Below are 22,260 nucleotides of genomic sequence, written 5' to 3' on the forward strand. Positions count from 1 at the left end.
TTCTGCCTTCCTGCCGTCACCTCCATCGATTTCCAGGCATATTTGGGGAAGGAATGAGAGCACGAACCCTTCTAATTGGCAGATCCATCAGCTCAATGTATTGAGGACATTCAGCCCTTGTATATCAACGGGGAACGGGTGGAGAGGGTGGCGGAATTCAGGTTTTTGGGAGTGACTATCGATCAGGGCATGACTTGGAGCGCAAATACCACTGCTCTGGTGAAGAAGGCCCAGCAGAGAATTTATTTCCTCAGACTTTTAAAGAAGAACAATCTGAGTGAGAGACTGCTGGTGTCCTTCTACCGAGGCTCCATAGAGAGCATTCTCACATACTGTATTTGTGCCTGGTTCTCTAGCTGTACAGCTAGGAAGAGGAAGGTGCTCCAGAAGGTCATAACCACAGCCCAAAGGATTATTGGTCATCCCCTCCCATCTTTGGAAGAACTGTACGGCTCCCGTTGTCTTAGGAAAGCAAACAATATCCTGCAGGATGCATCTCACCCGGGACACAGTCTGTTTGTACTACTGCCTTCTGGCAGGAGATACAGAAACATCAAGTCAAGGACAAATAGACTGAAAAATAGTTTCTATCCAAGAGCTGTGGCCTTCTTAAATGCAGTAACTCGATAGTGTGACCTGGGAGTTTGATGGGTGTGGGTGTGGGTGTGGCTGGAATGTGGTTTGTTTGGTTGTTGTTGTTGTTGTTGTTTTGCTTTTGTTGTTTTTAAGGGATGGCATCCAATTTTGTTGCACTTGTGCAATGTTGCACTTGTGTAATGACAATAAAGAATCTATCTATCTATCAAATGACGGTTGATTTGGCTGTGCCAAAAAGAGACACTTGTTCATTATTGAAATGTTCATTTGCACATGGAAGGCTGACACGACAATAAGGCATCAAAGAGGCATTCGGTTACACAGGGCTGCAGCCTTAGAGTAAGATTCATGTTGCATCAGGCCAGTGTCCCAGGAGCATAATGTTGGGAGGGCCAGGGGGCCGTAGCTCTGGGTGTATGATTTTGAGGAGGCACAAGCTAGTTGCCCCCTTGCAGGGATCCCTACACTGTTTGCCACTGGAAATTTTGCTGCTGTGCCCAATCCTCTCACTGAATGGCAGCGTGGTGGTCATGGTGGGGAGATGCACCCACCATGGTCCATGTCGGCTGGCCAGACTCCCCCCTGCGAGGGCAGTCAGGCAGTCAGCGTTGCACAGCACAACATGGCCTCCATGAACCCTCAGTGACTTTTAGGAGTCCAGGTTCCCAGCTTGATAACATAATAAGCGTACGTAATTAAAAAAGGATTTATTGCAAAAAAACCAAACCCAGACAATTATCTCATGGACAGCTCTAGCAAGCCTCTGGCCCCCATCACTCAGTTGACCCTTCTGAGGAGTTCTTCCTGTGTCGACGGAAGAGATTGAACCTTCGACCTTTACGTTTCTTATTTTGCTTCCTGTCCAGCAGCCTTCCTATACGCCTACGCCTCAGACTTATTTGGTTAGCTGCAGCCCCTTCCTGTTCCGAAAAGCTGTCTCTGTGGCTTTCCGCGCCTGTTTGGGCTTCCCGGGAGCTTTGGCTGTTTTCCAGCCTGCTCTCCATTCCTCCCTTATCAGCCAGCCGTTCAAAGTCAGGGGGAGTTGATGCTGGCAGCTACGGGCTCTCCTGTGCCGACATGAAAGCCCAGCCTCCCTGTTCCTGACTGCATTCTGCAGCTGGCTGCAAGATTACACTGGGAGCTGGTTTGCTCATGACAGTGCCCCATGCCTTTCCAGTGGTGGTGTCTGGCAAGGGTTGGGGCTGGCGCATGGGTTTTGTTGACCCTCCGTGCCCAGCGCCTGTTCCTGCCTGGTACACATGTATGCCCTGGGCACCAACGAAGGACACAGTGCTGCTGCAGTGGCCACTTCATCCAGCATCCTGGTCTCACAGCTGCCAAGCAGATGCCCATGGGAGGCCCAGGACCTTGGCATGACAGCATTCTCTCCACCTGTGGTTTCTGGCAACTGGTAGTAGTAACAACAACAACAACAACAATTTATTTATGCCCCTTCCATCTGGCTGGGTCTCCCCAGTCACTCTGGACAGCTTCCAACAGACCACTAAAATACAATAACCTATTAAACATTAAAAGCTTCCCTAAACAGGGCTGCCTTCAGATGTCTTCTAAAAGTTCGGTAGTTATTTTTCTCTTTGACATCTAGTGAGAGGGCATTCCACAGGGTGGGCGCCACCACTGAGAAGGCCCTCTGCCTGGTTCCCTGTAACTTGGCTTCTCATAGCGAGGGAACCGCCAGAAGGCCCTTGGCACTGGACCTCAGTGTCTGGGCAGAACGATGGAGGGGGAGACACTCCTTTAGGTATGCTGGACTAAAGCCATTTAAAGCTTTAAAGGTCAGCACCAACACTTTGAATTGTGCTCGGAAACGTACTGGGAGCCAGTGTAGGTCTTTCAAGACCGGTGTTATATGGTCTCGGTGGCCACTCCTAGTTACCAGTATAGCTGCCGCATTCTGGATTAGTTGTAGTTTCTGGGTCACCTTCAGTGTTAGCCCCACATAGAGCACATTGCAGTAGTCCAAGCGAGAGATAACTAGAGCATGCACCACTCTGGCGGGACAGTCTGTGGGCAGGGGGGGGGGCTCAGCCTGCGTACCAGATGGAGCTGGTAGACAGCTGCCTTGAACACAGAATTGACCTGTGCCTCCATGGACAGCTATGAGTCCAGAATGACTCCCAGGCTGCGCACCTGGTCCTTCAGGGGCACAGTAACCCCATTCAGGACCAGGGAGTTCTCAAATGTACGCCGCTTCCAAGAGCAGAGGTTGAACATAGCCATCATGGCTGGCAGCCATTGCTAGCCTTCTCCTCCATGAATTTGTCTTTTACAGCAATCCAACTTGGCTGCCACTGTTCCCTCTTGTGGCAGCAAGTTTATCGTTCAGTTGTGTCCTGTGTGAAGAATCAACTTCCTGTCATCTCTCCTGAATCTTCTAGCAACCAGCTTCATGGGATGTCATCAGTTCTAGTGTCATGAAAGAGGGACAAACACTTTTCTCTACGCACTGTTTCCATGCCATGCATAATATGTTAAAACTTCCATCATGTCACCTCCTGCTTGTCTAAACTAAGATGCAGCCCGTATAGTTAAAGCTATGGTTTTCCCAGTAGTGATGTATGGAAGTGAGAGCTGGGGCATAAAGAAGGCTGGTCGCCGAAGAATGGATGCTTTTAAATTATGGTGCTGGAGGAGACTCTTGAGAGTCCCATGGACTGCAAGAAGATCAAACCTCTCCATTCTTAAGGAAATCAGCCCTGAGTGCAGATCGTGAAGCTGAGGCTCCAATACTTTGGCCACCTCATGAGAAGAGAAGACTCCCTGGAAGAGACCCTGATGTTGGGAAAGATGGAGGGCACAAGGAGAAGGGGACGACAGAGGACGAGATGTTTGGACAGTGTTCTCGAAGCTACCAGCATGAGTTTGACCAAACTGCGGGAGGCAGTGGAAGACAGGAGTGCCTTGCATGCTCTGGTCCATGGGGTCACGAAGAGTCGGAGATGACTAAACGACTAAACAACAAGATGCAGCAACATTTTTTCATAGAGGAATCATTCCATCCCCTTGATCATTTCAGTTTCCCTTCCCTGAACCTTTCCCAACTTTCTTTTTAGGTAAGGCGACCAGAACGATGCTTACTATACCACTTGTGGTCACACTATAGACCGCATTATTTAGCGATATTTTGCCATTTTGAACTTTGTCCCAACGTTAGTGTAGTTCTGAAATGGTTTTGTCATAAGGGCTGAAGAGAAGCCGTTAAAACTGCTGTTTCCACGTAATAATTGATGGTGGTCTTTCTCTGTTTCTCTTTGAACGTTATCTCCCTGTTCTTTCAACGCTGTCCAAAAAAAAAAAGAAAAGAAAAGAAAAGAAAAAAAAGGCACCTCCAGAGAGCTTTTTGGTAATGGCAAACATACAATGGATTGAAATGTGGGTGATTAACCAATTTAAGAACTTTAATTAACCAATTAACCAGCATTTAATTGATGAATAGCCCTATACTTCACACACGGAGTAGTACTAAAGCAAGCATAATTTATACCTGCAGCGAGAGGCTGCTTTCAGTCATGTTCAGATCATGTGCAGTAAGGGAGATCTCTGTGTGTTGACTGCCATGAGAAATGCCAGGCTGACAGATAGCTAACAGCCTTTTCAGCCGCATCTGCCGACCAGGAAGTGCTTCTGCTTTAATCTCAGGGATGTGTGTGGGCTAGAAGTGCTTATTCATCGGTGTGATGAGAGCACTCTTCTTGATGATTATGTGGAAAAAAGCTCCAAGGTTGCGTTCTGGCACTGAAAGCAGATTCTGGGACCCAGCGCTGCTTCATTCTGCCTCGGTGCCGGGGTGAGTACACAGTGTTTCATCACTGTTTGCCGTCATGAACAGGCAAACTGTGATGGAGAGACGGGCATGTCTAAGCACAGAGAGGACATGAGCCAGGAGTGGAGCCAGTCAAAGGTCCCTGGGACTTGTCCATAGGACGCATGTACACAAGTGTTCGGAGCCCCTTCGTGCTTCTTCTTTCTTCTATGGCAAACACAAGGAAGCTTCTTCATCCTAAGTCAGGCCTCATTATTGTCCATGCCACCGGGATGGGGAACTTGTGGTCCTCCAGGACTCTGTTTGGCCCTCTGAAATCAGAATTCAAAGTATTGGTGCTGACCTTTAAAGCCGTAAATGGCCTTGGCCCAGTACACCTGAAGGAGCATCTCCACCCCCATCTTTCAGCTCAGACAATGAAGTCCAGCTCTGAGGGCCTTCTGGTGGTTCCCTCACTGCGAGAAGTGAGGTTACAGGAAACCAGGCAGAGGTCCTTCTCGGTGGTGGCGCCCACCCTGTGGAATGCCCACCCATCAGATGTCAAAGAAATAAACAGCTGACTTTTAGAAGACATCTAAAGGCAACCCTGTTTAGGGAAGTTTTTAATGTTTTATTGGGTTTTTTAATATTCTGTTGGGAGCTGCCCAGAGTGGCTGGGGAAACCCAACCAGATGGACAGGGTATGTATGTATGTATAAATGAATGAATGAATATATTATTATTATTATTATTATTATTATTATTATTATTATTATTATATCTTCCCAGACCACAAACCCCTCCCCAGGCCACACTCTTTTCACTGGTCCTGCTTGATAACCTTGAACTCTGATAACACCCCTTGCTGGTCTGGGTGGGGGGCAGATATATAATACAGTGGTACCTCAGGTTACATACGCTTCTGGTTACAGACTCAACTATCCCAGAAATAGTACCTCGGGTTAAGAACTTTGCTTCAGGATGAGAACAGAAATCGTGCTCTGGCGGCGCGGCGGCAGCAGGAGGCCCCATTAACTAAAGTGGTGCTTCAGGTTAAGAAAAGTTTCAAGTTAGGAACTGATCTCTGGAACGAATTAAGTACTTAACCCGAGGTACCACTGTAATAGAATAGCAGAGTTGGAAGGGACCCCCAAGGTCATTTACTGTGGTCCAACCCACTACAATGCAGGAATCACAGCTAATGCATCCATGACAGATGTCCACCCAACCTCTGCTTAAAAGCCTCCAAGGAAGGAGAGCCCACCACCTCCCAAGGGAGACTGTTCCACTGTTGAACAACTCTTACTGTCAGAAAGTTTTCCTGATGTTCAGTTGGAATCTTCTTTCTTGGAGCTTGAAGCCATTGGTTCGAGTCCTGCCCTCCAGAGCAGGAGAAAACAAGCTTGTTCCATCTTCCATGTGACAGCCCTTCAGATATTTGTAGGTGGCTATCATATCTCCTCTCAGTCTCCTCTTTTCCAGCCTAAACATACCGAATTCCTCAACCATTCCTCATAAGGCTTGGGTTCCAGATCCTTGATCAAGTTGGCTGCCCTCCTCTGTACATGTTCCAGATTGTCAACATCCTTCCTAGAAGCCAGTCTGCTGTAGGAAAGTAAATTTCACTTGTGTTGCATGTGGCTCCTGGAAAGGGAACATGGGCCTCAGGCTGATAAATCATTGAATAGTAGAATGGTGATGTTGGAGGGATCATGAAGATCATTCTAGTCCAACCCCCTGCAATGCAGGAATCTAAAAGTTCCTTATTCCTAGTCTACACTGTTCAGCACCTGCTGTCATAGAATCATAGAATCATAGAGTTGGAAGAGACCACAAGGGCCATCGAGTCCAACCCCCTGCCAAGCAGGAAACACCTGGGTTTCTGGCAGAGATTTCACCCAGCCCTGCCTGTCGGTGCCTGGGATTGATCCTGAGATGCGCCGGCGAGCTCAGGGAAATGTATAACATTGGCAAATTTGTTGCAGAAGTCAGGAACAAGCTGGGAATAAAGATCTACACTGGGAACAAGGGTGGGAGAAAACCAGCAGTGCATCTTATTTGCCAAGAAGCTGCTATAATAATAATAATAATAATAATAATAATAATAATAATAATAATAAATTTATACCTGCCCTCCCCAGCCAAGACCGGGCTCAGGGCGGCTAACACCTAATATAAAAACAATTGAATGAAATACAGCTTAAAAAACAAGATTAAAATACAACATTAAAACATTAAAATGCAGCCTCATTTCAGTGGAAACTCAATCAAAAACTTTTTGGGGGATGAAACCATCAAGTCTTCACCAAGGCTAACTATCCAGACTGGTCCTACTTGGGCCAGGAAAAGCCCGGGAAGTCCCCAAATAGGAGTTCCAACACAGAAGGAGAAAGGAAAAAAAGAGGGGGAGGGAATCAACTTGATTCCAAGCCAAAGGCCAGGCGGAACAACTCTGTCTTACAGGCCCTGTGGAAAAAAAATCAGATCCTGCAGGGCCCTGGTCTTGTGAGACAGAGCGTTCCACCAGGCCAGAGCCAGTGTTGAAAAGGCCCTGGCTCTGGTTGAGGCTAATCTGACTTCCTTAGGGCCCGGGACCTCTAGGGTGTTGCTATTTATGGTCCTTAAGGTCTTACTTGGGGCATATTGGGAGAGGTGGTCCCGTAGGTACAAGGGTTTTAGGTTGTAGAGGTGGCATTGGGGAAGCTGCCAAGGAGGTGGCAGATCCAGCCTCCAAGGGCTGCCCCACAGCTGCCTCTGCCACCATGGTGGTAGTAGCAGCAGTGGGTGATACATTCCCTGGAGGCTGGATCTGCTGGCTGTGTAGATGCTTCTGCCCGAGGCAGCCTCCCATTGCCTCATTGGTGGGAAACCAGAAGAGGGAGAGTTCTCTTGTCCTCGAATCCTGTCAGCAGTCTTCTCACAGGTATCTGGTTGGCCAATGATGGACCAGGTGGGCCATTGGCCTGATCCAGCAGGTTCTTCTTATGTTCTCAGGATAAGCAGGATTCTATATTTGATGGCCTTTGGTCTGATCCACCAAGGATGCTCCGATGTTCTTATGCATTCATGGAGAAAGCTTAGTAGAGGATGTGGTTTGTGCTGCCCTAGTTGCAGAAATATCAGGGGGTGAAATCCTCTTCCCAGTTTGCATTAGGATATTTCCCTGGTCTGTCTTTGAGGCTCTTGAAATATTTGTCAATGGGAGGCACAGTGTAGCTCGCACATGAGGTTCCTTTATTAGTCTTGATTGCAGCAAAAGTTGAGAGCCCTGTTTGCTAAAACAAATGTTGTTGATTGCAATGCAGATTTAGCAAGGCAATTTGAGGCTGTTTCGTTACTGCATTGTGATCGTTTTACATCATTTGCTGGCATGCTTTCAGTTACTTCTTTGGTTAAACAATGACCTGGCTCACACATTGCACCGAGCTGTAGTTTAGCACTGCAGGAAGGAGCAGCAGCAAGCTTTGGGCCTCACACATTCCCTTCTCACTCCTGTCTCCCCCTCTGGCCTGGTTGAAAAGAGTAGATTGGAAACATCTGCTTCCCATTTTAAAGAATTGGGTATTTCTTGGTATGCCTGAATCTGGGAGCTCTGGTTAGTTTGAAATAATGGTTTGTCAAAACAAGCTGGGGTTATAAATTGCAGATGGTTTTAGACTGGGCAATAAGTTTGTTTGGGGGGGGGATTGCATAACCTGCTTTTGCGAATATTCCATGTTCAGCAGTCAGCATCAGAATATAAATGCAGTATTACTACTATTACTACTGGGAGACGCGGGTGGTGCTGTGGTCTAAACCACTGGGCCTTGGGCTTGCTGATCAGAAGGTTGGCGGTTCGAATCCCCACGATGGAGTGAGCTCCCGTTGTTTGTTCCCAGCTCCTGCCAACCTAGCAGTTCGGAAGCACATCAAAGTGCAAGTAGATAAATAGGTACCACTCCGGTGGGAAGGTAAACAGTGTTTCCATGCTGTCAGGGTTTCTGGGAGAAGTGAGGAGATGGCAGAGGAGACGGAAAGCGAGTGGGAGGAGGGAGAGAGAGACGAGGAAGAAGATGACGGAATTCGAAGGGAATCTATGAGCCTAAGCAGTGAGTCAGAGGATTCCCAAAAGGGAGCTAGCATGATCAGGCGAAAAGCAGGAGAAGAGAGAAGCTGTGAAAAGTCAGGAAAGGAGGGGAGAAAGCCCAGTGAAGCACAGACGCTGTCAGAGGGGTCTCAGCCGGAACGGAGTAAAGGGGGTGGAGTTGTCAGCCTCTCGGAGGGAGGAGGAACAGGAGAAAACAGAGAGAGGGGGTTGGAGCAAGGTGTTCAGCCGGAAAGGGTAGAGAGTGGAACAGGGGGCAGTATAGAGGACGAAGGAAAGGTCAAAAGCAACGTACGCGCGCCAAGTTCAAACATAGAGGCGCGCGGAAGTGGGGAAAGCTCAGAGGAGGAGCCCGGCCCCAAAGCCAGAAGGAGGGGGCAGGAGGCGGCAGAGGATTCAGCCTCAGGCGAATCCCGGAAAGAGAGAACCCAGGGGGGCAGAAAGACCCTGCGGAAAAGAAAGGAGAGGAAGAGGTGGTCTAGAGCCAGGCTATTAAGTTGGTGTGGAGGAGGGGAGGAGTCAGAGGGGGACTTCGGCGGTCTAACGTGACAGACGTACAGCCACAATGCTGAACTGTGAAAGAAGCAATTATCTTCAATAAACTTTTCCTGTAAGTAAACTATAACGGAGTAGGGTCTCTCGTGAGCTGGGACCCACCTGGGTGGCTGTGACAGAAAGTCCCCCTCTCACTGAAAGCAAAAATTTTTTTTTGCGAAGCTCACGAACGGGGCAGCCATGAGTGCTGAGGAACAGCTGGCTGCACTCCGGGATCAGATTACCACTCTCACAACGGCAGTCATTGCTTCGCAGAAGAAGAATGCTGACTTGGAGAAAGCGTGCCAGGATTTGCAAGCAAGGTGGGAAAATGCGGACAAGGCGGGGACCCCGGGCTCCAGAGCGGAGGGCATTGCGCTTGGAAGGAGGGGGGGTGCCCTAGTTTCGCATTTTAATGGCAACTTGCAAGACTATCCCAACTTCAGGGCAGATGTCGTGTATGCACTGCATTTACTCCGTCATGACTTTAGAGATGAGGAGGAGAGAGTGGGATTTATTGTTTCGCACCTGCATGGGGAGGCCAGGGCTTGGCTACGCAATCTGTGGCGCGAAGATGGACCAGCCCGTCGCAATGCAGATGCGTTTATCAAGGCAATGGATGCTTGTTTTCAATCCTCTGTGGATAAGGACATTGCGCGCCGGCAGATGCACGGGCTGAGGCAGGGGAGAGCCACTGTACGCCAATATCATTCTAAATTTTTTGCATTGCTCACCGCCTTAGATTGGCCGAAGGACAGTCTACCGGTCAGGGATCTTTTTTGGGAGGGATTGAGCCCCTCCGTCAAGGATGAGATCGCAAGGGGGGACAGACCCCAGACCCTGGAAGACGTGGTGCAACGGGCTTTGGCTATAGGAATTCGACATGAGGGACGTCCGTGGCACGAGGAGGGGGGGCCCCAAGCGCGCGCGCAAGCAAAAGCTCTCCCTTTTGTGCACAGGGATTTCAGCCGTGCGCACCCCTCACCAATGGGGAAGGAAGGCGAAGAGCCAATGGAGATTGGTGGTGCTAGGGCTCAAAAGCCATCTCAGAGCCCCATCCCTGCTGCAGCCAAAGCGAAGCCTCCTAGAGGGACCAGGAAGTGTTACATCTGCGACAGTGCACACCATATGGCGAAAGAGTGCCCCCAGAGGCTCCAGAAGCACACTGCAGCACTAGCAACTGTGACAGCAGAGGTGCAATCAGAGGAGCAGCTTCAGGGAAACTGCAGTGCCTGGCTGGAAGCAGAGCTACTGGGGCTCAGCCAGGCGGATCTGTAGAGAAGTCCCCAGCATCCTTGCAGCGCATGGACCCTTTACCTCCCAAACCAGCAGTTTTACTCACAGCAACACTCCAGCTGCCTGATGGGCGACTTCTCGAGGTTCCAACAACCATCGATTCGGGAAGCAACGCCGATTTCGTGGGATTAGAGTTCGTCAAGCAGCATAACATAGCGCTCCTGCCTGCAACGACGCCTCTGAACGTGGTCACGGTAGACGGCAGGAAGTTGCTGGGGGGGCAAGTGGTGCAGCAAACCCCTCCCATGATGATGCAAATTGGAGACCATCGAGAGCTTATTAGTTTCAATGTCACCCACTTATCGGACACGCCCATCGTGTTGGGCATGAGTTGGCTGGACAGGCACAGTCCCGCGGTTGCTTGGTACCAGAGGCAGATCACCTTTTGTTCATCGTATTGCGCCCAGAATTGCATCCAAACCGATCAAGGAGGAGAAGCCGAACAGCAGCTGCATCTGAGTATGGTGCAAGCGGTTCCTCACAAGTACGCGGAGTTCTTGGAGGTTTTCTGCGAAAAGGAAGCTGACAAATTGCCGCCTCACAGACCTTACGACTGCGCGATTGACTTAGTGCCAGGCGCGCAGTTGCCAACTGCCAAGCTGTACTCCATGTCGGAAGACGAGCTGCAAGAGCTTCGGGAGTTCATAGAACACAACCTCAAGCGCGGATTCATCCAGGAATCTAAAGCAGCGGGAGGCAGTCCTGTTTTCTTTGTGAAAAAGAAAGACACGCCCCAGAAGAGGCTCATTGTGGACTACCGGTTCATAAACAGACTAACTAAGCCCAAGGCCTTCCCCATGCCCAAAATTGACGACCTTTTGGCTACAGTCAGGAGGGGGAAGATTTTTACCAAGCTGGATTTACGTGGAGCTTACAACCTCATCCGCATCAGGAAGGGCGACGAGTGGAAGACGGCCATGTTCACTCCTTTGGGCACGTACGAATACAGAGTTATGCCCTTCGGTCTACAAAATGGCAGCCATGTTTTCCAAGCATTCATGCATCACGTCCTGGCAGGTCTCCTCTACAAGAAGTGTGTCTGTTTTCTCGACGATATCCTGATTTTCTCGGAATCGCCAGAGGATCACGATAAGGACGTGAAGGAAGTTCTGCAGAGGCTGAAGGAACACAGGCTGTACGCCAAGTTGGAGAAGTGCCAGTTCGATGTGAGAGAGGTAGATTTCCTTGGCTACAAGCTGTCCGACGAGGGACTGGCCATGGACAAGACTAAAGTCCAAGCGCTGTTGGACTGGAAGAGCCCTCGAAATCGGAAGGAGGTCCAGAGGTTCATCGGCTTTGCCAATTTTTATCGCAAGTTTATTAAAGGTTTTGCAAACGCGACGGCGGCAATCACTGACACCCTCAGTTCCAAGAAGAAGAAGTTCGTCTGGACCGAACAAGCAGAGCGATCCTTTCGGAAGCTTAAAAGCCTTTTCGCCTCCGAGGAGCAGCTGCTGCACGTGAATCCTGGCAGGCCCATGCGGGTAGAGACAGATGCATCAGACAGAGCAGTTGGGGCCGTCCTCTTGCAAGAGGATTCGCAAGGCAACTGGAGACCGGGTGCATTCTACTCCCGGAAGCTCAGCAAGACGGAGCGCAACTACACCATATGGGACAGGGAGTTGTTGGCCATTCATGCAGCTTTCAAAGCGTGGCGACACTTCTTGATAGGAGCCAAGCACACGGTGCAGGTCCGCACGGATCACAAGAACTTGGAGTATTGGCGGACGGCTAAATTGCAAACCCAACGACACATGCGCTGGGCGGAATTCTTTGCGGATTTCGATTTCAAAATAGAATACATCCCTGGAGACTCCAATGTTATAGCAGACGCGCTGTCCCGGAAGCCTCAATACCTGGAGGAAGTAGCTCCAATCGCAGCAAAGTACATTTTCGCACCGCAGGCGTGGACGTGCGCTACCATCGCAGTCGACCTGGACGCGGTGCGACGCGCGCTGCAAGAGGATCAGTTTGCACAATCCAAGATGGAGGAGCTCCGCAGAGGGTCGCCTGACAACAATGAGTTTCAGTTGCAGGATGGACTTTTGACTCGCAAGGGCGCCCTTTACGTGCCCACCGACGAGCTTCGCGCCACGGTTTTGCAACAATTGCACGATGCCCCGAGTGCGGGCCATTTCGGCAAAGAGAAGACGATGGAGTTGGTGGCAAGGGACTTTTGGTGGCCCCAGATGAGAGGAGAGGTGGCGGACTACGTAGCCAGGTGCGATATCTGCCAGAGGTCCAAACCAGTGCATCAGAAGCAGGCGGGATTGTTAGAACCGCTGGAGACACCGCAGCAACCGTGGGAGAGGGTAGCGTTGGACTTTGTTACAGACCTGCCCAGCTCCAGAGGTAAGACGGCGGTGTTAGTGGTTGTGGACTTGTTCACCAAGATGGCGCACTTCATTCCTTGTGCCAAGGTGGCGACGGCAGAACAGACCGCAAAGCTCTTCATCGATCACGTCTTCAGAGTGCATGGACTACCGCAGTCCGTCTTGTCCGACAGGGGGCGCCAATTTGTTTCCACTTTCTGGCGGAAGCTTCTGGGCATCTTGCACGTCAAGATCAACCTGACGTCGGCGAGGCATCCACAGACCAACGGTCAAGCGGAGAGGGTCAACGCGATCATGCAGCAGTACCTACGGTGTTACGCCAACCAGCGACCCGCGGCGTGGGTGGACTACCTGCCGATGGCTGAGTTCGCCTACAACAACACGAAGCACGCATCCACCGGGGTGACGCCTTTCTTCGCGAACTATGGACGTCATCCCAGAACCTTCCCGAGCTTTACAGCACCTGAAGGGGGGGGACCTCAAAATGCCGACCAGTTTGCAGCAGAGTTGCAAGAGGTGCACGAGGAGCTGCGGAGACATTTGGAGCTGGCAAAGCAGGCGTATAAGGTGCAAGCCGATAAACACAGAAGGGCGGGGGAAGACATTCAGGTTGGGGACTGGGTATGGTTAGCAGCCCACGCGATGCCGGCCAGGTCGTTGGCCAAAAAGAAGTTAGAACACAGGCAGCTAGGACCATATCAAGTTGAGGCTAAGATCAATCCGGTGGCTTTTCGCCTAGCCCTTCCGGAGGGCTCCAGGGTGCACCCGGTCTTTCATAGGTCGGTGCTCACTCCCTACAAAGCCCCACACAGGTTTCAAGAGTCAGGAGCACCTCCAGAGCCACGTAGAAGGGCGCCTGAGGGAGGGGAGTCGCCAAGACCAGAACCTCTTAATGAGGTCACAGAGATACTGGATTCACGATGGGGGGAGGAGGGAGTTGAATATTTTCTCGCCAGGGAAGGCACTCCAGTCTCTGCAAATAGCTGGGTGCCGGGTTACGCTTTGGACGAACCCCTGTTGAAGGAGGAGTTTCATGCAATTTTTCCGCACAAACCCATGCCCGAGGAGTATTTTGATGATTGGCTTTTCACGCCCACCTTGTCGGGCAGCACGTTCGGGGGTTTCTCCTCGCCCGAGGGCTCTACGCCCAAAACAAGCCCGACCAGGGATCCCCGCCTGGGGGGGGGAGAGACAAACCCTTATTGGTGGGTGGATCAGCCGAGGGAGGTATGGAGTCAGAGGTGGATGATAGGTCCTTGGCAGGCAGCGCCAGGAGAAGCAGTGAGGGAGGAAGAGACTGTGATGCCTTCAGGGGGGGAACCCGAGTTCGAACACACGTATACGGAGCTGCCAGAGGAGAAGATTGACGTGGACACCCGGTATCCTGAACCGACCCAGGAAGAACCACATTTCCCTCAACCTGCACCCAGCGACCGGGAGGGGGGAAGGGGGGGCTTCGAGGGGGGGATGGATGTCAGGGTTTCTGGGAGAAGTGAGGAGATGGCAGAGGAGACGGAAAGCGAGTGGGAGGAGGGAGAGAGAGACGAGGAAGAAGATGACGGAATTCGAAGGGAATCTATGAGCCTAAGCAGTGAGTCAGAGGATTCCCAAAAGGGAGCTAGCATGATCAGGCGAAAAGCAGGAGAAGAGAGAAGCTGTGAAAAGTCAGGAAAGGAGGGGAGAAAGCCCAGTGAAGCACAGACGCTGTCAGAGGGGTCTCAGCCGGAACGGAGTAAAGGGGGTGGAGTTGTCAGCCTCTCGGAGGGAGGAGGAACAGGAGAAAACAGAGAGAGGGGGTTGGAGCAAGGTGTTCAGCCGGAAAGGGTAGAGAGTGGAACAGGGGGCAGTATAGAGGACGAAGGAAAGGTCAAAAGCAACGTACGCGCGCCAAGTTCAAACATAGAGGCGCGCGGAAGTGGGGAAAGCTCAGAGGAGGAGCCCGGCCCCAAAGCCAGAAGGAGGGGGCAGGAGGCGGCAGAGGATTCAGCCTCAGGCGAATCCCGGAAAGAGAGAACCCAGGGGGGCAGAAAGACCCTGCGGAAAAGAAAGGAGAGGAAGAGGTGGTCTAGAGCCAGGCTATTAAGTTGGTGTGGAGGAGGGGAGGAGTCAGAGGGGGACTTCGGCGGTCTAACGTGACAGACGTACAGCCACAATGCTGAACTGTGAAAGAAGCAATTATCTTCAATAAACTTTTCCTGTAAGTAAACTATAACGGAGTAGGGTCTCTCGTGAGCTGGGACCCACCTGGGTGGCTGTGACACATGCGCTGCTCTGGTTTGCCAGAAGCGGCTTGGTCATGCTGACCACATGACCCAGAAGCTGTACGCCAGCTCCCTCAGCCAATAAACCGAGATGAGCGCTGCGACCCCGCAGTTGTCCACGACTGGACTTAATGGTCAGGGGTCCCTTTACCTTTACTATTACTACTACTATTATTGCCCCACTCCCCCCCCCCCGAAGTTAGCAACTCTCTTCTCTTGTGATTCCTAGCAACTGCCTCTGACAATAAGTGTAGCACCCAAATCCTTAAAATGTATAGCACCCCCTGGTTGCCCACACAGCAACCTTGCCACCAACATTTCACTTTGGAAATGAATACCAGCCATTCAGTTATATGGGAAAGTGAAGGCAGACCCAACGGAGGACAGGAGGAACCCGCTTGCTTTGTGGGATCCCAGCATATTAAACCTTGTGCTATCTGCATAGCTCTGCCCTTTCATCTGCATAGACATGCCCGTCCTTTGAAATGACCTGCCATGGCTTCTGTTTGCAGACCCTCCAAGTGCTCCTATTTTCTAGGGACAGTCCCAGATTTACAGAAGCCACCCTAGTTTGATCCCAGAATATCCTGCTTTTCCTTAGGACGTCCCTGTTTTCATCAGAGAAATGTTGGAGGGTATGGTAGGATGTCTCTATTTTCATTGGAGAAACCCCCAAACCATCTGAAAGCAGCCATGTATAGGGAATTTTTAAAAATGTTTAATGCTTTATTATGTTTTTATATATGCTGGAAGCTGCCCAGAGTGGCTGGGTCAACCCAGTCAGATGGGCAGGGTATAAATAGTAAAACAACAACAACAACAACAACAACAACAACAACAACAACAGACTAGGACGTCCCTATTTTCATCGGAGAAATGTTGGAGGGTATGAATTTGTGGAAGGGCTGTAGCCCAGTGCTAAGGTAAAGGTAAAGGACCCCTGGACGGTTAAGTCCAGTCAAAAGTGACTATGGGGTTGTGATGCTCATCTCACTTTCAGGCCGAGGGAGCCGGCGTTTGTCCACAGACAGCTTTCCATGTCATGGGGCCAGCAGGACTAAACTGCTTCTGGTGCAACAGGACACCGTGATGGAAACCAGAGCACACAGAAATGCTGTTTACCTTCCCGCCACAGCGGTACCTATTTATCTACTTGCGCCAGCGTGCTTTCGAACTGCTAGGTTGGCAGGAGCTGGGACAGAGCAACGGGAGCTCACCCCGTCGCAGGGATTCGAACCGCCAACCTTCTGATTGGCAAGCCCAAGAGGCTCAGTGGTTTAGATCACAGTGCCACCCCCATGCCTAGCCCAGTGCTAGAACCATAGAAAGTCCCAGAAATCAATCCCTAGTATCAGGACATGGATTCATTCATTGCTGTTGTTCTCCTTCCTCCCAGAGATACACACAGCCACAATCCTGTCTGCGCACTCTCAGACCAGAGGGCAAGAAGTTGCTTCCGATTAGACTGCGGACAGCACAGCGGCATATCTGGAGATGCCTGCTAGGCCGCTCACCTCCAGTAAGAAGGATTTCGGGACGTTGGGGGTGGATGGGTGGGTGGTCTTTTTGTCTTCTTTGCATTGTCAGCCGGAGACAATAAAGAAGCATTTCCGTTCCTCACACACAAGAGCGCCAATTATAATCTAATTCAATTCAGATTAACGGCACTTTGATGGCATTTCCATTACATAAAAAATAAATTTATTAGCCCAGTATAATGCGACTTGACTATCATGCTAATGCTAATAAGGAGGCTGTTTAACTTCCTTAATGCCACATTTTAACCACAGTTAGAAGCGAGGGCTTCAAAATTGGGTAAATATTGGGTAAATATTACATAGGGAACCTGGGCGCTTTGTAAATCATATCAGGTTTGAAGGCGCTTTATTAATTTGTCAGTGGTATGTGCATCCTTCCCTTCTATCAAGGGGCATTATGCGCCTTCTATATGGGTCTCTGGTTTTCATCTCTACTCCTGTACTTTCAGTTCATACCTAGGCAAGTTTAGGTAACCCGAAGTGAGGTCAATGGGGTTTGTTCCGGGGTAAGTTCCTGCAGGGAGTTGCAGCCTCAGTCTGTTCCCCTGTTCTCAGGGCCAAGCTATGCACATGTACAACCGATATGTGGAGAAACTCCTCTGCACATTTTCACCATATCGTGCAAGGTATATTTGCAAAAGCTTTTTCACATGTTTAGGTTGAACATGACTACAGTGGGGGGGTGAAGGGCCAGAGGGCATGATCCTGTGTTCACATCTATGTGGTGTTTGCAAAAGCTATTTGCATATCTTCACCAAGGGTATTGTTTATTTATTACCAGCAGTTTCATTGCTCGGGAATACAGTGGTACCTCGGGTTACAGACGCTTCAGGTTACAGACTCTGCTGACCCAGAAATAGTACCTCAGGTTAAGAAATTTGCTTCGGGATGAGAACAGAAATCGTGCTCCAGCGGCACGGCGGCAGCAGAAGGCCCCATTAGCTAAAGTGGTGCTTCAGGTTAAGAACAGTTTCAGGTTAAGAACGGACTTCCAGAATGAATTAAGTTCTTAACCTGAGGTACAACTGTAATAAGAAGCGCGGGGGGGGGGGACTGTTAAGTTGTGGGTGAACATATCAGATGACACAGCGATTCTTCAAACACCTCTTGTTTATTCCCAGGCCAGAACAGAACTGAACTGAAGGGTTCAGCCAGCCTGCTTATATAGAGCTCCACTAGAACGCAACAGTAACCATTTTCTGTAACTAGCCAATCACTGAATGTCACTTTTGATCCCTTATTTGCATATGTGGACCTGAACTATCTACAATATCCCCCTGCTGGCCCAGGGAGAGAACTTTAGTACATAACAGGAACCCAACACAACATTGGGATCAGTGGCTTAAAACAGTGCCATTTTGAAAGTTTCCGTCCGCCATCTTGATTCAAAATGGCATCCAGTTGTATCCAAGCATGGAGAAAAATCCTGCTCCTTGGGCTTCCTGTTTGCTGTGTGCCAGGGGATGGAAGCCTCTCCCAACACCGCGGAGGGAGACAGATGGAGGTAATCAGAAAATGATGGGGGAATTGCAATTTCTGCTTTCCTCTTCAGTTGGCAAAGGAAATGGGTGCATGGAGCACTCTGGCTACAGCAACCCCCTGATCCCATTTCTGGAAGCACGGGTTATCTTGCTAATTGGGTTTTTTAACTGGAGTAAATTACAGGCACGTACTAGACAAGATGAGATATGAAACTGTGAAAATGAACCCAGCTACAAGGATTTAACAGGTTTGGACTGAGAGGGGATTTCGTTTGGTGAAGGAGACGATACAGGGAGGGGAGCCGATGGTTTGCTTATATTAAATTTTTCCTGTACATTTATGATACGGTAACCCTCCCCAGAAGGCAAGTTTTTTTAAAAAAATATCTGTACAAGTGAGGAAGAAATTGGAATACAAATATGGAATTCAACAAAACTGGAACTGCGTTTGTGAGAGAAAGGTATGTTAGGTTCCTGTGAAGCATGTTAGGCTCAGAGATAGGGAGTGGCTCAAACTCCCGTGAGCTTCATGGAGTTGAGGATTCGAACCCATTACCCTCACCAGTCCATGTTCACACTTCTACACACAAAGCCTCTCAAGGTAGAGCACATGATTTGCATGTGCAAGATCCCAGGTTAAATCCCAGGCATCTCCAGGTAGGGGATACCAGAAATTGTGGGGAGCTGCTGCCAGCCAGTGTAGACAATACTGTGCTAGATGGGCTAATACTAATACTAATTTATTATTTGTACCCCATCCATCTGGCTGGGTTTCCCCAGCCACTCTGGGCGGCTTCCACAGAGACCAAAATACACTAAAATGTCACACATTAAAAACTTCCCTGAACAGGGCTGCCTTAAGATGTCTTCTGAATGTCAGGTAGTTGTTTATCGCTTTGACATCTGATGGGAAGGCGTTCCACAGGGTGGGTGCCACTACCGAGAAGGCCCTCTGCCTGGTTCCCTGTAGCTTTGCTTCTCACAATGAGGGAACCGCCAGAAGGCCCTCAGTGCTGGACCTCAGCGTCCGGGCTGAACGATGGGGGTGGAGACGCTCCTTCAGGTATACTGGGAACCTTCAGGTATACTGGGCCGAGGCCATTTGACTCAGTATAAAGCATATTCCTGTGTTCTGTTGTCTAAGCTCAGAGCAGGGATCCATTGTACCGCCGTAGCTTAATGTTTGATTGAGTGGTTATATGTAACATGTGTACAGTCTTTTCCTTTTTAAATCTTTACTGAATTGGAAAAAAGAGACTAGAGAGGAAATTGAAACAAACATACACATAAGCATCAAATGTTTTGCCTGTTTGATTATTTTAGCTAGCTGTTTGTCCTATCTATCGCTTTGCAATTGATGAATTGAATTATCTCCAACATCAATCATCCAACACTTTGATGAATGGGTTTTGCATTCCAGAACTGCAGAGACAGAGAACCTGGGGCCCTCCAGAATGAAGACTCCAACTCCCATCAGCCATCGCCAGCTTGGCCAATGTTCAGGAGTGGTGGGTGTGGTAGTCTAGCAATCTATAGAGGACCACAGGGTCCCATCTCTGCCACAAGGACTGATATCAATATTCCAAAGAGATCTTTTCAAAATCTGTTATGCTATCATTTGCATTAAGACCCTGGGCCATCTATTTCATTTCCAGCCCTCTATTAATGGCAGTTGTTGTTTCTTCCCATTTTGGAACTAATAATAAACAGGCTGCAATTAGCATATTTCCTACCATTTTGTCACTCTTGATCAGCATTAACATATGCACAGTCTTAATAAGGGTTTGCAATCAGCACTAGTGACAGAAACAGCATTTTCCCTTTAAGTGGTTCCTGCTGGAAAACAAATTCACCAAGCTTGTCTCATCATCTTCCCCATCCCATTTTTAAAAGTGTGGTGTGTTCTTCTTGATGGAAATTTCCCTCCAAAGGAGGATCCTACTGTAGGAAAAAGGAGCGATCCTGTACAAGACAAAACCTTGGTGCTTTGCACCGGAATCATGCAAACAATTGCAAGCAGCGGCAGCGTACAAAATCCTGATTATTCAATTTTTATATCTACGAAAGCGCCATTTTTAAATTACATTCCACTCCGACAGGAAGAGAAGACCCCTGCTGTATTTATGAATTACAGATGATTCAAGCTAATTTCTCTTGGAAACCGTTATTTCATGTGAGCAAAAATGTGCCATTTGATTCCCGAGACTTCATTTTGGAACGCATGGTTTAACACCCCCCCCCCTTCCTCGCTCCCAACCTGCAATCAAATCTGAGGTAACATGAGCAGGAGAAAAAAACACAGTGAAGCAGAGCTGCTCAAATGATTAAAGCAAGCGATCTGTCCTGTTCGTGGAGTTACAAATGGAGATAGGCAGCTAATTCCCTTTCCCTAGCAGCTGTTTCTCACTCTTTCACGATAGGAACTAGGAACTTGATCCGTGTTTTGCACTGCCCCGTTTTGAAACTTACCCACTGAATTCTGTTTGTTGGGGAACAATGAACAGGAAGTGGCTCTTGCCTCCCTGACGTGCTTGTAGGTTTCTCAGAGGCATCTGGCTGGCTACTGTGAAAAATAGGGTGGTGGTCCAGATCAAGGTCTTCAGCTGGTTGGGAACCAGTACAGTGGTGCCTCGCAAGATGAAAAGAATCCGTTCCGCGAGTCTCTTCGTCTAGCGGTTTTTTCGTCTTGCGAAGCAAGCCCATTGACGGCTTAGCGGATTAGCGCTATTAGTGGCTTAGCGGCTTTTAGCAGCTTATCGGATAAGCGGATAAGCGGCTTAGCGGCTTAGAAAAAGGGGGGGGAGGGGAAAAAACCCGCAGGAACTCGCAAGACATTTTCGTCTTGCGAAGCAAGCCCATAGGAAATTCGTTTTGCGAAGCACCTACAAAACGGAAAACTCTTTCGTCTAGCGAGTTTTCCGTCTTGCGAGGCATTTGTCTTGCGGGGCACCACTGTACCAGGTGTGATCTAAGGTGGGTCACAACAACAGCACTTGTTGTTGTTTAGTCGTGTCCGACTCTTCGTGACCCCATGGACCAGAGCACACCAGGCACTCCTGTCTTCCACTGCCTCCTGCAGTTTGGTCAAACTCATGCTGGTAGCTTCGAGAACACTGTCCAACCATCTCATCCTCTGTCGTCCCCTTCTCCTTGTGCCCTCCATCTTTCCCAACATCAGGGTCTTTTCCAGGGAGTCTTCTCTTCTCATGAGGTGGCCAAAGTCTTGGAGCCTCAGCTTCATGATCTGTCCTTCCAGTGAGCACTTAGGGCTGATTTCCTTAAGAATGGATGCGTTTGATCTTCTTGCAGTCCATGGGACTCTCAAGAGTCTCCTCCAGCACCATAATTCAAAAGCATCCGTTCTTCGGCGATCAGCCTTCTTTATGGTCCAGCCCTCACTTCCATACATCACTACTGGGAAAACCATGGCTTTTACTATACAGATCTTTGTTGGCAAACAACAGCACTACCACCATACAAATAGATGACAATTTTTTTTGAAAATGACTCTCCAAATGCATGTTGCCATTAAAACCAGATCCCTAGCTGAAGACTGCTAGTCTATTTTTTAAAAAAATAATATTTATTAACATTTTAAAGACTACAAAAGAAAGACTACAAAAGAAAGAAAAAAAATTAAACAATACAATACTATACAAAAACAAAAACAAAAACACCACACAACACCAACCCCAAAACAATAAATTAACAAAACCAAACAAATGAAGACTGCTAGTCTAGATCAGGAGTGAGCAGAAGCAGGATCTGGGTTGATCGGTAGATCTCAGGATGATCTACAGTGCATTGTGCAGGATTTCAGACTCTCGAATGTTTACCCACAATTTCAGACAGCAGCAAAGGTCCATGAAGTATCGCCATAGCTGTCAACGTTTCCCTTTTCTAAAGGGAAATTCCCTTATTCCAAATAGGATTCCTTGCAAGAAAAGGGAAAACTTGACAGCTATGAGTACCACTCCCATCTTATGGGGATGGCGTTGGAAAGAGCTTGCATGCTGCATTTGCAGAGACTGGCCTTCATGCCATTACCCTCAAAGAACTATAATTCCCAGAGTGGTTTAATGATCAATCCATCTTAGAATCATAAAATTGTAGAGTTGGAGGGAAGATGGAGGAATCTCAACTAAAGCATCCATGATAGATGGCCATCCAACCTCTGCTTTCAAAACTCCAAGGGAGGAGAGTCCATCACCTCCCAAGGGAGTCTGTTCCATTGTTGAGTTCTTCCTCCATCCTTAACAAACTACAGCTCCCAGAATCCTTTGGAGGGAGCCGTGGCTGTTTGAAGTTGTATAAGACTGTTTTGAATGTTTAGTGTAGATGGGGGTCTTAGAGAGGACAATGTTGCCAAGGAA

At 49.1% G+C, this 22,260-nt stretch overlaps 2 long non-coding RNA genes across 2 annotated transcripts in view; both read right to left on the bottom strand.

The window, feature by feature from the left end:
- The window catches only part of LOC309341406, a 657,545-nt gene that overhangs the window by 48,490 nt on the left and 586,795 nt on the right, over positions 1-22,260 (bottom strand). The window lies entirely within an intron of this gene.
- The window catches only part of LOC309341437, an 88,547-nt gene continuing 66,979 nt past the window's right edge, over positions 693-22,260 (bottom strand). Inside the window, exon 2 of the long non-coding RNA XR_014156339.1 lies at positions 693-791. This is a non-coding gene — a long non-coding RNA (uncharacterized lncRNA). The remainder of the gene's footprint in view (positions 792-22,260) is intronic.

Source organism: Podarcis erhardii (genome assembly GCF_964252035.2).
Source record: "Podarcis erhardii genome assembly, chromosome: 4".
In the NCBI taxonomy this organism is placed as follows: Eukaryota; Metazoa; Chordata; class Lepidosauria; order Squamata; family Lacertidae; genus Podarcis; species Podarcis erhardii.